Source organism: Tachyglossus aculeatus, chromosome 10 (genome assembly GCF_015852505.1).
Source record: "Tachyglossus aculeatus isolate mTacAcu1 chromosome 10, mTacAcu1.pri, whole genome shotgun sequence".
In the NCBI taxonomy this organism is placed as follows: domain Eukaryota; kingdom Metazoa; phylum Chordata; class Mammalia; order Monotremata; family Tachyglossidae; genus Tachyglossus; species Tachyglossus aculeatus.
The window spans coordinates 29702720-29717258 of NC_052075.1; positions in this window are offsets into that span (position 1 = coordinate 29702720).

Here is a 14539-nt window from a genome sequence, read left to right on the forward strand (position 1 = left end):
TTGATTGATTGATTGATTGAGACCTGAGTTCTGATGCCAGCTCTGCTACTGGCTTGTTTTGTGACCTAGTGGCAGTGACTAGGATCTCTCTTGCTTTTACACTCTGAGTCCCTGTGTGACAAGAATTGTGTCTGAAATGATTCTTTTGTTTCAACTCCAGCAAGTGGAACAATTTAGGCACACAACCTCTTAATAAAGACAATAATGATATCATTATTAGTAATGTCCATGAAAATATAATGATATGCTCTTTAGCATGACTCCGGAGGTGGAAATGAAAGTTGGAAAATGGGAGGTGGTATGGGAGAAGGGAAGAGAGGATAACTGCAGCTTCATCTCTCTTGTCAAATCTGTCCTCTCATTTCAATCAGTCTTTCCTTCCTTCCATCCTTCCTTCCAACCATTCATTATCAGTCCATCCATCCATCCATCCATCCATCCATCCATCCATCCATCCTTCCATCCTTCCAACCAGAGCACAGGCTTGGGAGTCAGAGGTCGCAGGTTCTAATCCCCATTCTGCTACTTGTCTGACATATGACCTGGGGCAAGTCACTTCACTTCTCTGCGCTTCGGTTACCTCATCTGTAAAATGGAGATTGAGACTGTGAGCCGCATGTGGGACAGGGACTGTGTCCAACCTGATTACCTTGTATTTACTCCAGCACTTAAAACAGTGCTTGACACATAGTAAGCGATTAACAAAGACCATAATTATTAGTATTATTAATATCAATGGTATTTATTGACCACAACCTGGGTGCAAAGCAGTGTAGTAAGCTCTCAGGAAAGTTGAAAAGAGATAAAATTGCATTGTTCCTGCTCTCTAGGAGATTATGATTTAATTGGGGAGTGAGACACCGAATAAATTATGTTGAGGAGGAAAGAGAGAAGGGAAAGATGAGAAAGTGTGTGAACGCTTGATTCAAGAGTACAGTTTATGTAGTCAGTATGAACACTGCTTCAGTGGATTTGCAATCAGGACAAATCAGAAGAAGCAGCGTCGCCTAGTGGGTAGAGCAGGGACCAGGGATTCAAAAGGACATGGGTTATGATCCCGGTTCCACCACATGTCTGCTGTGTGACCTTGGGCAGGGTCGCTTAACTTCTCCGTGCCTCGGTTCCCTCAACTGTAAAATGGGGATTGAGATGTGAGCCCCACGGAGGACATGTCCAATCTGATTAGCTTGTAACTACTCCAGCACTTAGTATAGTGCCTGATATATAGTAAGGGCTTCACAAAGGCCATAAATAAAAGTTACAGTTGGCTGCTTGACTGACAGATTGAGTGTTTCAGGTTGTGAATTAGACAAAGGTGAAACCATTCACAGGCTAAAAACTGGCATTGAAAACAGGAACCGTTAGGATGCTGGAATGCAGCTGCCGCTGTTTCCACGGGAACCCCGAGGGCCGGCACCATCACTGATGCTGCAGGGGCGTGCCCTTGTCTCCCAGGAGCCTCAGAAACCAGGTGACCAGAGGGTGCATGGCTTGTCCAGGCCCTGAGATCCCTCGGCAGGGCCTCGAGCTATCCTCCACGGATCCCCTCGTAGCAGCTCCTGGTTTATCTATAGGGATGGGGGCCGTCTGGAGAACTTCTCAGGGTCTGAGGGGGAGCCAAGAGGGATCATGGTCTCCTCTCAGTTTCTTCCTGGCTGACCGAACACAGGAGTATGAGGGGATAGAGGGGATCAGACCAGTCCAGACCAGGTTAGGGACCAGACACATGCTGCCCCGAAAAGAGTAACCGGGGGTAAGTGGAATGGAGAGGTGTGGGGCACGAGGATAAGGATGGAAGAGATGGAGCCAATCTAGGGCCTACGTTCGGGTTCAGACCAGGGCCGCGGCCCCCAACGGGGCAGGGGTGCTAGCAAGATGGGAAGTGTTTTCCATTTCAGTAACCCCCAACCATCACACACCTCTTCCTCAAACCTCGCTACCATGTCAACCACCCACCGGGCCATGGTGCTCCAGCACAGTTTCAGCACTGTGGACAATCAATTTGGCTTTCAGTGGACCCCCGAAATCCCTTGCAGAGGCTAAATGACAGGCAGGGCTGAGAGAGTGAGACCGGCTTTGGACCGCAACTGGCACTGTCAGAAATTCCTCCTTGTAAGAGTTCTTCCCAAATGTTGGGAGAAGACAGATAGTGAGAAAGGTTGTAATCCCTGCCCTCAAGAAATTTCCTGCCTACTGGGCTAGGATGACACAGTATAATTTACTATCAATCATTTAATCTTGAATCATATTTATTGAGCGCCTTTTGTGTCCACTAAGTAGCCGAGGTAGTCCACCACCACGGTGCCCAGCGTATACAGACCCACCACATCTACAGCGTTGTAGGTGTGCATGCTGTTCAGGTCATGGCTGGGGGCGGCATAGGCGGCCGTGTCGCCCCCGAAGTCCTTGTAGTGGTCGCGCACTTAGAGGTCCAGGCTGAAGATGTTGTTCCAGATGAACATCTGCATCTTGGTCTCCTCACTGGTGTTGATGGCCATCACCGTCCCGTCGATCACCACCATGGCCCCCCGGGTAGCTGGTGCCATGAGGTCAGTGTGTACCTGGAGCGGGCAGGGGCTCGGCTCAGGGAGGGAGTCACCGAGGCGGGTGCTGCTGGTCAGTCTGTGAGCTCAGGTGCCTAGAGGTGGTGTGAGGGGAGACTGGCTCCAGCTGCCCACCCCCAAACCCCCAACCCACACAGACCAGACCCTAGCCACCCCCGTACCTTGAAGATCAATCAATCAATCAATCGTATTTATTGAGCGCTTACTATGTGCAGAGCACTGTACTAAGCGCTTGGGAAGTACAAATTGGCATCACATAGAGACAGTCCCTACCCAACAGTGGGCTCACAGTCTAAAAGGGGGAGACAGAGAACAGAACCAAACATACCAACAAAATAAAATAAGTAGGATAGAAATGTACAAGTAAAATAAATAAATAAATAAATAAATAAATAGAGTAATAAATATGTACAACCATATATACATATATACAGGTGCTGTGGGGAAGGGAAGGAGGTAAGACGGGGGGATGGAGAGGGGGACGAGGGGGAGAGGAAAGAAGGGGCTCAGTCTGGGAAGGCCTCCTGGAGGAGGTGAGCTCTCAGCAGGGCCTTGAAGGGAGGAAGAGAGCTAGCTTGGCGGAGGGGCAGAGGGAGGGCATTCCAGGCCCGGGGGATGACGTGGGCCGGGGGTCGATGGCGGGACAGGCGAGAGCGAGGTACAGTGAGGAGATTAGTGGTGGAGGAGCGGAGGGTGCGGGCTGGGCAGTAGAAGGAGAGAAGGGAGGTGAGGTAGGAGGGGGCGAGGTGATGGAGAGCCTTGAAGCCCAGGGTGAGGAGTTTCTGCCTGATGCGCAGATTGATCGGTAGCCATTGGAGGTTTTTGAGGAGGGGAGTAATATGCCCAGAGCGTTTCTGGACAAAGATAATCCGGGCAGCAGCATGAAGTATGGATTGAAGTGGAGAGAGACACGAGGATGGGAGATCAGAGAGAAGGCTAGTGCAGTAGTCCAGACGGGATAGGATGAGAGCTTGAATGAGCAGGGTAGCAGTTTGGATGGAGAGGAAAGGGCGGATCTTGGCAATGTTGCGGAGCTGAGACCGGCACGTTTTGGTGACGGCTTGGATGTGAGGGGTGAATGAGAGAGCAGAGTCGAGGATGACACCAAGGTTGCGGGCTTGTGAGACGGGAAGGATGGTAGTGCCGTCAACAGAGATGGGAAAGTCAGGGAGAGGACAAGGTTTGGGAGGGAAGACAAGGAGCTCAGTCTTCGACATGTTGAGCTTTAGGTGGCGGGCGGACATCCAGATGGAGATGTCCTGAAGGCAGGAGGAGATGCGAGCCTGGAGAGAGGGGGAGAGAGCAGGGGCAGAGATGTAGATCTGGGTATCATCAGCGTAGAGATGATAGTTGAAGCCGTGGGAGCGAATGAGGTCACCAAGGGAGTGAGTGTATATTGAGAACAGAAGGGGACCAAGTACTGAACCTTGGGGAACCCCCACCGTAAGAGGATGGGAGGGGGAGGAGGAGCCTGCAAAAGAGACTGAGAAAGAACGACCGGAGAGATAAGAGGAGAACCAGGAGAGGACGGAGTCTGTGAAGCCAAGGTCAGATAACGTGTGGAGGAGAAGGGGGTGGTCCACAGTGTCAAAGGCAGCTGAGAGGTCGAGGAGGATTAGGACAGAGTAGGAGCCGTTGGATTTGGCAAGCAGGAGGTCATTGGTGACCTTTGAGAGCGCAGTTTCCGTGGAATGAAGGGGACGGAAGCCAGACTGGAGGGGGTCGAGGAGAGAGTTGTTGTTGAGGAATTCTAGGCAGCGCGTGTAGACAACTCGTTCAAGGAGTTTGGAAAGGAATGGTAGGAGGGATATGGGACGATAACTAGAAGGTGAGGTGGGGTCAAGAGAGGGTTTTTTTAGGATGGGAGAGACATGGGCATGTTTGAAGGCAGAGGGGAAGGAACCAGTGGAGAGTGAGCGGTTGAAGATGGAAGTTAAGGAGGGGAGAAGGGATGGAGCGAGAGATTTCATAAGGTGAGAGGGAATGGGGTCAGAAGCACAGGTGGCCGGAGTAGCACTTGAGAGGAGGGAGGAGAGTTCCTCTGAGGATACCGCTGGGAAGGATGGGAGAGTAGCAGAGAGTGTTGAGAGCCGGGGGGTTGGAGAAAGGGGGGAAGAGACTTTGGGGAGGTCGGACCTGATGGATTTAATTTTGTTAATGAAGTAGGAGGCCAGATCGTTGGGGGTGAGGGAAGGAGGAGGGGGAGGAACCGGGGGCCTGAGAAGGGAGTTGAATGTACGGAAGAGCTGGCGGGGGTGATGGGCATGGGTGTCAATAAGGGAGGAGAAATAGTTTTGTCTGGCAGAAGAGAGGGCTGAGTTAAGGCAGGAAAGGATAAACTTGAAGTGAACGAGGTTGGCATGGTGTTTAGACTTTCGCCAGCAGCGTTCGGCAGCTCGAGCATAAGAGCGAAGGAGGCGGACAGTGGCAATGATCCAGGGCTGTGGGTTAGTGGTGCGAGAGTGGCTAAGGGAAAGGGGAGCGAGCGAGTCGAGCTGAGTATAAAGGGTAGAGTTGAGAGCAGTAATCTGATCATCAAGACTGGGTAGAGAGGAGAGGGCGGCGAGGTGGGGTGTGAGGCGCTCCGAAAGATGGGTGGGGTCCAGAGAGCGGAGATCTCTGTGAGGGAGTAATACGGATTTACGGGGGAAAGGTGTGTGAGTGAGGAGGCAGGTGAGAAGATTATGATCAGAGAGAGGGATCACAGAGTTCGTGAGGGTGGACACAGTGCAGCGGTAGGAGATGATGAGGTCGAGGGTATGACCAAGTTGGTGAGTGGGTGAGGTGGGGTGGAGGAAGAGGTTGGCAGCGTCAAGTAGAGATAGAAGGCGGGAGGCAGAGGAGTCGTTAGGGATATCCATGTGGATATTGAAGTCTCCGAGGATCAGAGTGGGCATGGAGAAGGAGAGAAGGAATGTGAGGAAGGGGTCAAAGTCGTTAAAGAAGTTGGAAGTGGGGCCCGGAGGGCGGTAGATGACGGCTACAAGAATCTGGAGGGGGTGGTAGAGGCGAATAATGTGGGCTTCAGAGGAAGGGAAGGAAAGGGAAGGGGGAGGAGGGATAGTGCGAAAGCGACATTGGGGGGCGAGAAGGAAACCGACACCTCCTCCTTTTCCGGTGAGTCTGGGGGAGTGGGAGAAGAAGAGGCCTACACTGCAGAGAGCAGCAGAAGAGACCGTGTCGTCCGGCGACAGCCATGTTTCAGTTAGGGCGAGGAGGAGTAGAGAACTGGAAAGGAAAAGGTCCAGGATGAAAGGGATCTTACTTAAAACGGAGCGGGGGTTCCAGAGGCCACACTTGGCATCAGCTGTCGAGGGAGGGGAGGGAGGGGGAAGGGTGCGAGGGGTGGGGAGGGTTTGGATTGAAGATGGCTTGTTGCCTCAGCAGCCGCTCAGGCAGGTTCTTTCTGGGCAGTTCTAGCGTTGTCTGCAGTTCCTCGTTCCAATCCCGCGTCTAGTGGGATCAGGGAGCCATCACTCTGCCGGGTGCGGACTGCACCCCACCTTGGCCTCTCTGGGTTTTCAGATTCCAATACTCTGCCAGGGCTCCATGCCAGGGAGATGGGGAGGGCAGACACTGCTCCACCCAAACCCCCACACCCCCTCAGACAGGGTTGGGCCCGGGCCCTGCACCCTTCAACTTGGAGCCGCAGTGACAGGCCAGGGAGGGTCGACGAGCCGTGGGAAAGCCTGGGTGATGACCCCACGGGGCAGGGGCCAATGAGGGTGGGCAGGCAGGCACCTGTCCAAGGGTGTGCTCCTCTTAGCCCAGCCAGACACCGTATAGATGTCCTTAACCCTCATGAAGTCCATGGCGTACTGGGTCGGGGGCGCCGTCCAGCTGTACACCTGGAATGGGATGGCAATCTTCTCGAAAGGGTGGCGCTGTACCCTGAAGTCAGAGTTGGGGGGGGGAAGGGGCACAGCCATCAGCCCCAGGGCACGAGGGCCCTCCTCACTACCCCAGCCCTTCACCGAGCCCGGGGTCTCCCAGCATCCCCCAGACCAGACCAGTTCTTGGGGCTCAGTTTCTCCAGGTGATCAGGGCCCCAAGATCCCACCGCCTCCCTACCCGGTGCGGAGAGAACGGACGGAGTCCCGATGCTAAGCCCTTCCCACTCACCAGGGCGTGGACCCTGGGCCACGCCCGAACAGTTAGGGGCCAAACCCTTCAAGCGGGGGCTGCTGCGAGGCCATGGCCGTTGGCGCTCCACACCCAGGGGCAGGATGGGAGAGGCTCCCCGCCATTCCTTTTCTTCGGCAAGGCAGCAAAGTGTTTTTTGAAGGCCTGGCTGAGCTGGTTGAGGAGCTCCACCGAGGAGTGGCTGAGGAAGCGGGGGCTGGCAGGCTTGGGGTTGAAGCTGTACGCCGTGGACCTGCAGGGGGACATGGCGCATTCACCTCCCCTCCCACCCCGCCTGTCCCCATGCCATGAGCCCAGAGTCCGTCTGAGCAGACCCCCACTCACTGGTTTAGGTAGAGGCTGCGGGTGGAGGCGGTGATGCTGGCATGACGGTCCTTGGCCGTGACCACGTACAGGTAGACCAGGTTGCGGTTGCCGGGGGGTGGGTTCCAGTCGCTCATGGTGAGCACCTTGAGGCACTGTAGGGGCTGGGGAGACGGGGGACATGGGCATCAGGGGTGGCCGGCCGAGGCTGTTGCCCTTCCCCTAAATGCCCACCCAATGGGGGTCGGTGCCGTTCCCCCTCCGGCGCCGAACTAGGTCCCCGCGGCCGTCCCACCTTCCAATCACGGTTCTGTGGCCGCTCCTTTCTCTCTTTCATTCATTCAATAGTATTTATTGAGCGCTTACTGTGTGCAGAGCACTGTACCAAGCGCTTGGGAAGTACAAGTTGGCAACACAAGTTGGCAACACACTGTTGTCCCTAACCAACAGTAAGCTCACAGTCTAGAAAGGGGAGACACACAACAAACCAAAACGTATTAACTAAATAAAATAGAGTAAATATGTGCAAGTAAAATAAATAAATAGAGTAATATATTCGTACAAACATATATACATTTATACAGGTGATATATACATACATACATACATGTATATATATATATATATGCAGGTGATACATATATATCGGGCAGGATGTGCTCGGGGTCATGCAGTCGATCTGCTTCTGCTCCAGCTCCGCGGCCTTCTCCTTCCACTTGCCGCTCTCTGTGGGGGTGGAGGCCGCCGCCCCCCCCGGGATGAGGGCAGGCAGGGGAAGCCCTCCCTCTCACACTCACAGAGGGCCCGCCACTGCGCCTCGGCCCCTACTGCCAGGGTCACCGTCGGTGAAGACGCTCAGGAAGGACAGCGAGTTGCAGTCCAGCCATTGAAGGCTTTGGGCAGATCCAGGCTCTTCAGCAGGCCCAGGATGTGGCGCACGTGGATCAGGGCCTCGAGGAACTTGTAGGGCTCTGGGGGAGGGAGAGAGCCGGAAGGGGGCTGATGGTCGTGGCAGGGGGAGGCTGGGGACACAGCGAAAAGGAAGTAATCCCAGAATCTCCCCCCATCGGCCACAGATGCAGACTCACGAAGCCCCAGGATGACCGGGGTCCCGTGCCCTTCTACTACCCCCGCAGCGGAGAGCCAGGCCGCCCACCCTCTGACACGGCCCCTGACAGGGTGGGATGAGGGGGAGGGCTTGCCTTCCACCACTCGGAGCAAAATCCCCTCCTTCAGCCCCTCGATGGTCTTGAGCTCAGCGAAGTTGTCTAAGATGTTGCCGTCCAGCTGCAGGGAGAAGCAAGTGCGGTGGCAGGTGTCTTAGTGGTCCATGAGCACCTGGTGCATCTCCTGCTCCAAATCCTGCAGACAAACCCACAGCCAACAGGGCCAGCAATCAGGGTCCGGCCTGGGTGCCCCTCTGCCCGCTCCCATCTGGCCCCAGAGCCTTTAACCCCACGGTCTCTCCTCCTTGGGGATGGAAGGAGGAGGAACAGAAGCAGCTTGCCCTTGTCTATGAGGGGAGGGGCTGGGTTGGCCTGGGGCGGGGGTCTAGCTAGACCTTGCCCCCGGGCCACCATCACCCTCAGGGGTTAAGCCCAGTCCTCCCCACTTGAAGTCACTCCACAGGCCCGGGAAGGCTGGGTAGACTCAGCCGAAGGGCTCTCCTCAGCAGTGGTGTGATGGCTTGGGATTAGCCCAGGGACAACCCCTGCGGCTAACTCCTCTCCTCTCCACCACAGGCCAGCCGCCCTCCTCCTCCCGTCGGCTCTCCACACCTGTAGAGAAAAAGGCTCGGTCCCTGGCGCGAAGATTTTGACGGTGAAACCTGTGCACTGGATGTCGAAGATCTCCTGCTCCTCGCCCGGCTCCCCGTCCCCCTCCTCCTCCCCGACATGTCCGTTCTCCCGAGGCTCCTCCTCTTTCCCGTTCTCTTTGCCCTCGGAAGGAGCTCTGCCCGGCGAGTGGAGAGGGGAGGTTAGGAGGCTGTTGAGGCCCAGTGCCCGAGACTGCAGGGGCACCCCCGCCCCACGAGATGTTCTGTGAACCTGCCTATTGAGCAGTGCCCAGGCAAAATCCACTGGAGGCAGGCAGAAAACCGGCCCCCTGACCTCCACCTCCACCGCTCTGAAGCACCCCCCACCCCCCAACAAGGAAGCAAGCTCTATGGACAGAAAGGCCCCAGGGCAGCCACTGTAATGACCCGCTGCGGAGTGGCATGGCCCTTTGGAAAGTGGATAGGACTAGCTGCCAGGAGACCTGGGTCTGAGCCCCAGGTCCACCACTGGTCTATCGGGTGGCTGTGAACAAGTCATTTAGCCTCTCTGGGCCTCAGTTTCCTCCTTTGTAAAATGCAGGACAGCGAACTCTGAGGCTCTAACCGTCCCCATCCAATATCACCCGGCTGCTCTGGGTCCTTCGGTTCAGTGTCACCCACAGGCCCTGCTCAGGCTCTGGTCGAGGATGGATGGATACTGCTCTTCCCCTCCCCCCAACGAAAACCACCGCAAGGATTCTCAGAGAGGCTCCCGGCGGTAGTGCTAAGCACGTGGAGAGTAATAATAATAATAATAATAGTACTTGTTAAGCTCTTACTATGCCCCAAGCACTGTCCTAAGAACTGGGGTAGATGCAAGTTAAGCAGGTTGAATACAGTCCTTGTTCCACATGGGGCTCAGTCTTAACCTCTATTTTACAAATGAGGTAACTGAGGCTCAGAGAAGTTAAATGACTTGCCCATGGTCACACAGTAGACATGAGGTGGAGCTGAAATTAGAACCCAAGTCCTTCTGACTCCTGACTTCCAAGCCCATGCTCTATCCACTTTATAACGCCATAAGAGACACATTCCCTGCCCCTTCTAGGAGGAAAAAAAAAGAATGGAAAGATGAATATGCAATTATTGCATACCATTTTACAGATGAGGAAACTGAGGCCCATAGAAGTGAAGCGACTTGCCCAAGGTCTCACAGCAGCAAAGAGACAGAGCCAGGATTTGAACCAAAGTCCTCTGACTCCCACTAAGCTATGCTTGGGAGAGTACAATAGAACAAAGCTGGTAGATGTGTATGCTGCCCTCATGGAGGTCACAGTCAGAAAGAGAACTCCTGGGCCCATGCTTTTTGCACTAAATGAGGATAGAAATGAATTGATTCGCGCTTGAGTTAGGTGAAGTGGGTTTAGAGGGACGGGAAATGAATTGAGGAAGCTGGTTGGAGGAGGTGGGGATTTTAGCAGTGCTCAGACTTCGAGATGACCTGTGCTCTCTCTGGTGTTGAATGGCTAAGGCGGGGGGGGGTGGGGGCGGGTGGAGTTCCAGACTAGGAAGGAAATGGGAGAGGCGATCGTGAGTAACAACTAGAGAGTTGCTTTGAGAGCTGAGAAGACGAGTTGAGTCAAACACTTAGTACCTTGCTCTGCACACAGTAAGCGCTCAAAAAATATGATTGAATGAATGAACAATGGAAAGGAGGTGAAGTGCAGTCATAGGGTAGAGAAACTTCAAGCCGATTGTGAGGTTTTTTGCTTGTGGAAAGACACAACTTGCCATGAAAGGAGGTTGGGTGGAGGAGAAGACGTAGGCTGAGCGATGCTTTAGGAAAGGATTAGATGAATGCTGAGGTATGCTTGTGTTTGTGAGTGTACAGGTTCGAATGCCGAAATGTGAGTAAATGGAATCAGTTTGATGTATATGAGGGTGGTCGTTGTTTGTTCTATGGTATCGTTATGTGCTTATTACTGGAGTGGATAAAAGCTAATCAGGTTGGACACAGTCCATGCCTCATATTGTGCTTTCAGTAATAATCCCCAATTTCAAGATGTGGTAACTGAGGCACAGAGAAGGTAAGTTAAGTTACTGGTCCTAGGTCATACAGGGGACAAGGGGCAGATACAGGATTAGAATTCAGGTCCGTCTGTCTACCAGGCTCATTCTCTCTGCACTAAATGGATGAATTTATGTATAAAGTCACTTCTTGTTTGACTATAAAACCACCGAAAAAATTTCACAACAGTCATGTTCATATCCTTATGTTCTCTGACATCTCCTATCCCCTGTTCATTTTAGTTTCTGTCTCCTCAACCAAAATAATACTCCTGATATTTATAAAGTGCTTATAATGTTCCCAGCAAAGTATTAAGTGCTGGGGGACATTAACGATAATCTGGTAGAACACAATCCGTGTCTCACAAGGAATTCACAGACAAAGTAGGAGGGAAAGCAGGAATTGAATCCTCATTTTACTATTGAGAAAACTGAGGCTTAACGAAATTGTCACCTTCCTATGGCTATACATCCGACAAGTGGTAGAGTTGGGTTTAGAACCCAGGTCCTCTGACTCCCAGTAGCACCCTGCTTCTACACAGTTTGAACCTTGGTGCTTCCAATAGAATGGAAGCTCCTTGGGGGCAGTGATCACGTGTCCTCTATAGGTCCTCAATAAATAGAATTGATTGACTTAGTCCTATTCCTTCTCCCACAACATCAGTGTCTCTGAATTGAAGTCTTCCCTCCCTCTTAATATGCTTTTTATGTGCAGAGCTCTGTACTAAATGCTTGGGAGAGTACAGTACAGCAGTTCAATGAGCTGGGAGTGAGCTCTCAAAGTCAAAGAAGGAACATGGCCTTGCAGGTAGAACATGGGCCTGGGAGTCAGAGGACTTGGGTTCTAATCCTGACTCTGCCACTCATCAGCTGGGTGACTTTGGGCAAGTGACCTAATTTCTCTGGGCCTCAGTTACCTCATCTGTAAAATGGGGATTAATCAATCAATTAATCAATCATATTTATTGAGCGCTTACTGTGTGCAGAGCACTGTACTAAGCGCTTGGGAAGTACAAGTTGGCAACATATAGAGACAGTCCCTACCCAACAGTGGGCTCACAGTCTAAAACGGGGAGACAGAGAACAAAACCAAACATACTAACAAAATAAAATAAATAGAATAGATATGTACAAGTAAAATAAAGAAAGAAAGAAATAGAATAATAAATATGTACAAACATATATACATATATACAGGTGCTGTGGGGAAGGGAAGGAGGTAAGATGGAGTGATGGAGAGGTGGACGAGGGGGAGAGGAAGGAAGGGGCTCAGTCTGGAAAGGCCTCCTGGAGGAGGTGAGCTCTCAGTAGGGCCTTGAAGGGCGGAGGAGAGCTAGCTTGAGGATGGGCAGAGGGAGGCCATTCCAGGCCCGGGGGATGACGTGGGCCGGGGGTCGATGGCGGGACAGGCGAGAACGAGGCACGGTGAGGAGATTAGCGGCAGAGGAGCGGAGGGTGCGGGGTGGGCTGTAGAAGGAGAGAAGGGAGGTGAGGTAGGAGGGGGCGAGATGATGGAGAGTCTTGAAGCCGAGGGTGAGGAGTTTCTGCCTGATGAGCAGATTGATTGGTAGCCACTGGAGACTTTTGTGGAGGGGAGTAACATGCCCAGAGCGTTTCTGGACAAATACAATCGTGGAACAACTTGATTAACGTGTATCTACCTCAGTGCTTAGAACAGTGCTTGCCACATAGTAAGCACTTAACAAATATCATCATCATACAGAGAAGCAGCGTGGCTCAATGGAAAGAGAACGGGCTTGGAAGTCAGAGGTCATGTGTTCAAATGCAGGCTCTGCAAATTGTCAGCTGTGTGACTTTGGGCAAGTCACTTAAATTCTCTGTGCCTCAGTTACCTCATCTGTAAACTGGGGATGAAGACTGTGATCCCCACATGGGACAATCTCATCACCTTATATCCTCCCCAGCGCTTAGAACAGTGCTTTGCACATAGTAAGCGCTTAACTGATGTCATTATTGCTGCTGTTATTATTATTAATTTCATCTCCTCCACTTGTCTGCTGTGTGACCTTGGGTAATTCACTTCACTTCTCTGTGCCTCTGTTCTACAACTACACTCCAGTTCACACTCTTTAGTCCCTTGTAATAATAATAATAGTTGTAGCATTTCTTAAGCACTTATTATGTACCAGGCACTGTATTAAGTGCTGGGGTGGGTATAAGCAAGTTGGGTTATACACAGTTCCTGTCCCCCATGGGTCTCACAGTCTTAATCCCCATTTTACAGATGTGGTAACTGAGGCACAGAGAAGTGAAGTGACTTCCCCAAGGTCTCACAGAAGACAAGTGGCAGAGTCAGGATTAGAACCCAGGTCTTTCTGACTCCCATGATCGTGCTCTATCCATTAGGCGGTGCTGCCCCTCAAGCCAACCTATTTACTCTCCTTTGCCTTCCTATTTTCCACTGCTGGTATCTTGCTCACAGTTCAATTCTCACAGCCCAGTGGTATCTGGACTCTACTATAGGCCTGCCGTGTGACCTTGGACAAGGCACTTAACTTCTCTGTGCACCAGTTACCTCATCTGCAAAAATGAGGATTCGATTCCTGTTCTCGCTCCTACTGTGAGCCCTATGTGAGATCTGATTATCTTGTATCCACCCCAGTGCTATTGCAGTACTTAGCAAATAGTACGTGCTTAACAAATACCACAATTATTACAAGTCCCCCTTTTCCTCCCAGACTAAGCCCCCCCTTTCCTCAGCTCCCCTTCCCCTCCGCATCGCCTCATCTCTCTCCCTTTGCTCTCCCCCCAGGCACTTATGTATATATGTACATATCTATAATTCTATTTATTTATCTTAATGCCTGTTTACTTCTTTTTGTGTGTATATATCTATAATTCTATTTATTTTTATTGATACCTATTTACTTGTTTTGTTGTCTGTCTCTCCCCTTCTAGACTGTGAGCCCCCTGTGGGCAGGGATTGTCTCTCTTTATTGCTTAATTGTACTTTCCAAGCCCCTAGTACAGTGCTCTGCACACAGTAAGCGCTCAATAAATACGATTGAATGAATGAATGAGTTGCCTATACAGAATCTTGTACCACTTATGAACTTGAGTACTCACAAACCCCTTAGCAGTAGTGTAAATACTGCGTATACCTTTATTATTTACACCGTAAAATATCCCTTTATCTTACTTCCTCTTTTCTCTATCTATAGTTTATTCTGGTGGCTTTTTCCCGGTAGACTGTAAGCTTGTTGAAGGCAGGGATTGTGTCTGTTAACTCTCTGTATTCTGCTTGGTGTGCTTAGAACAGTGCTCTGGACATAGTCATAATAAATACCATTGATTGATTGATCATGCCTACGACTTCCATTATTCTCTTCAAAGCACCTACTACAGTGCTCAGGCACAGTTGATTCACAATAAGGGCTCCTGAATGGTAGACAGTGAACGTGTCTATCATCTCTGTTATACTATCCTCTCCCAAACGCTTAGTACAGTGCTCTGCACGCAGTAAGCACTCAATCATTATGATTTATTGATGAATTTATTGATTCTTTTGGGAAAATTTGGGTAACTCGCGCTTGGTTACAAAGATAAGGTCCCTGACTGATACTGGGATTATTCAAGTCAGAAGATGACGATTTTCTTCCCAGTATGGAAATCATTCCCTCCAAGGATCCTCCCCAGGGCGGCCATCACATCCCGGTTCCTCAGACTGAAGATGAGGGTTTGAGGG